Below are 2,500 nucleotides of genomic sequence, written 5' to 3'. Positions count from 1 at the left end.
TAACCCATGTTGTGCCTTAACCTAACCCATGTTGTGCCTTAACCTAACCCATGTTGTGCCTTAACCTAACCCATGTTGTGCCTTAACCTAACCCATGTTGTGCCTTAACCTAACCCATGTTGTGCCTTAACCTAACCCATGTTGTGCCTTAACCTAACCCATGTTGTGCCTTAACCTAACCCATGTTGTGCCTTAACCTAACCCATGTTGTGCCTTAACCTAACCCATGTTGTGCCTTAACCTAACCCATGTTGTGCCTTAACCTAACCTATGTTGTGCCTTAACCTAACCCATGTTGTGCCTTAACCTAACCCATGTTGTGCCTTAACCTAACCCATGTTGTGCCTTAACCTAACCCATGTTGTGCCTTAACCTAACCCATGTTGTGCCTTAACCTAACCCATGTTGTGCCTTAACCTAACCCATGTTGTGCCTTAACCTAACCCATGTTGTGCCTTAACCTAACCCATGTTGTGCCTTAACCTAACCCATGTTGTGCCTTAACCTAACCCATGTCGTGCCTTAACCTAACCCATGTCGTGCCTTAACCTAACCCACGTCGTGCCTTAACCTAACCCACGTTGTCGCCTAACGTAACCCACGTTGTCGCCTAAACCTGCTCTGTAATTGTTATACGACTCGTTCAATTAGTGTAGTGTTGCCCACCCGCAACCCTCGCAATATAGTTCGCTACTCGCACTCCCCGCTCCCCTGTGTATCGCTTCATGTTAAACACCTTGCAAGTCTTGCTCACTTTCCACATGCTCCTGCTGTACACTGTAATGTGGATGGCAGCAGGACGTACATGCCGCCCCTCCCCACGTCCCCACCTTGCCCCCTGCCTTCGCAAGCTGGTTGGTGAGAACTTTGCATGTTCAATGCCCTCCGCATGCGACGTACTCAGGCTACGTTGTGGTGCGGCCTGTGTCAACTGTCCGCTAATGTCGTACGCGTAAACCACAATCTGTACTGCACATTCGTCCTTATGTACTGAATGATACATCGTGGCACATGTGTGACCGTACAACGACTGCGCCCAAAAACGGCGGACCATACAGTGCAAATATTGTGCACGCAGCTACGTGTCGTCTCCCTATGAGAGCTGGATTGCAGTGTGGTACGCCATAGAGACGTGTGGGAGGAACGGACGCCGTGGATGGCGATCAGCATGAGCTGTCTGTTGATGTATTCGGACCTAGTCGTCTCTCCTCACACACCGTGATGGCATGGTGCACCGCGTTCCATATCTGCGACATGCTACAGAGGCCGGTTGACAGTCGTTCGAGCAATGGACATCGCATACGTACGGGGGCCACCTTCCACGTATTGTCTAGGCGTGCACATTTTGTTGCGTGTATGTGGGCAGACGTAGTGTGGCGTGACACCTGACACAGGCATGCAATAATCGTGGAAGTTGCAAATGGCGATGGACGCCTGCGTTTTCTGGTGAAGTTACGCAAATGAACAAATGGTAACCTGTTGTGGTGCGGTTGTTCTCGCTAGGGGTGAATCGGTGATGGCGACGATAGGTTGAGGTACTAACCGGTTGTTCCAGCGATACCCACCATGCCGACGAAACTGAACGGCATCTGGGTGTGAAGCGATACGCGGCGGTGGCTGGGTGGGACCGTCCCCGGCCGGTGAGGGGGCGCCTCCCGGCGTGCTGGCCGCGCGGTGCGTGGGCGCACGCGCTACAGCCGGCTGGTGGGGTCGGCCAGTGGCAGGCGCGCCGGCCGACGGACGCGGCAGGCGTCGCAGCTGCGCGCCGGCGCACCCTGCGCGCGGCGCCGTGCGGCCAAAGTAGGTCCTCGCGGGCCCGGTGCGAAGCGCGGTGGACATCTTCAGTGTGCTGGTCCGATTGAGGACTGTGTGCGTTGAGGATGCGCTGCCGCCCGGCGCTCGGCGCCGCGACGCCGTCTGCTGCTCGGTCGCCCCAGCGGTTCTCGCTGGTGGTTTGTATCGCAGCTGTGCGGATGTGTTGGCGCGTGCGCTGTGCTGGGAGAGTTCGCTTCGGCACCCAAGTGGGGCTTTTGTCCTTCTGTGGCGCTGGCGTTGGAGCTGCCGGTCACCGTAGGTGGCGCGTGTTGTCTCCCGCCGGCAATGCCACGACAGCACGCTCCCGGGCCTCTGTCGGCAGCGGCAAGCTCAGTTGGGAGCACGGGTGGTCGCACCGAAAGCGTCTACTCGCCTAACTCCGGGCGATTGCGCCTCTCTCGAACCCGACCAAGTACTTGGGACGGCGCTGCGCGCCGCCGGGACCTGAGAGGGTTTCGAGGTGTATTGTGCAGGGGAGCTCAGCCTCCTCCTGTTTGCAGAATGATTGAGCGGACGCTTGCGTGTTCGCGCGGGCCCCCGGGACACACTCCCGGGCGGCCGGCTGCTCAGCTCTAGTTGACGCAGCTCCCTGGTTGATCCTGCCAGTAGTCATATGCTTGTCTCAAAGATTAAGCCATGCATGTCTCAGTACAAGCCGCATTAAGGTGAAACCGCGAATGGCTCA

The 2,500-nt window shown here is 56.8% G+C and overlaps 1 non-coding gene across 1 annotated transcript in view; it reads left to right on the top strand.

Annotated features, from left to right (window-relative positions):
- The first annotated feature begins 2,401 nt into the window (after window positions 1-2,401).
- Window positions 2,402-2,500, top strand: part of LOC124728287 — a 1,909-nt gene continuing 1,810 nt past the window's right edge. Inside the window, exon 1 of the ribosomal RNA XR_007007293.1 lies at window positions 2,402-2,500. This exon is cut by the window's right edge and continues 1,810 nt beyond it. This is a non-coding gene — a ribosomal RNA (small subunit ribosomal RNA).

Source organism: Schistocerca piceifrons, unplaced genomic scaffold, assembly GCF_021461385.2.
Source record: "Schistocerca piceifrons isolate TAMUIC-IGC-003096 unplaced genomic scaffold, iqSchPice1.1 HiC_scaffold_1148, whole genome shotgun sequence".
Classification (NCBI taxonomy): domain Eukaryota; kingdom Metazoa; phylum Arthropoda; class Insecta; order Orthoptera; family Acrididae; genus Schistocerca; species Schistocerca piceifrons.
The sequence above is the reverse complement of the archived record's forward strand: the minus strand, read 5'-3'. Positions and strand labels throughout refer to the sequence as shown.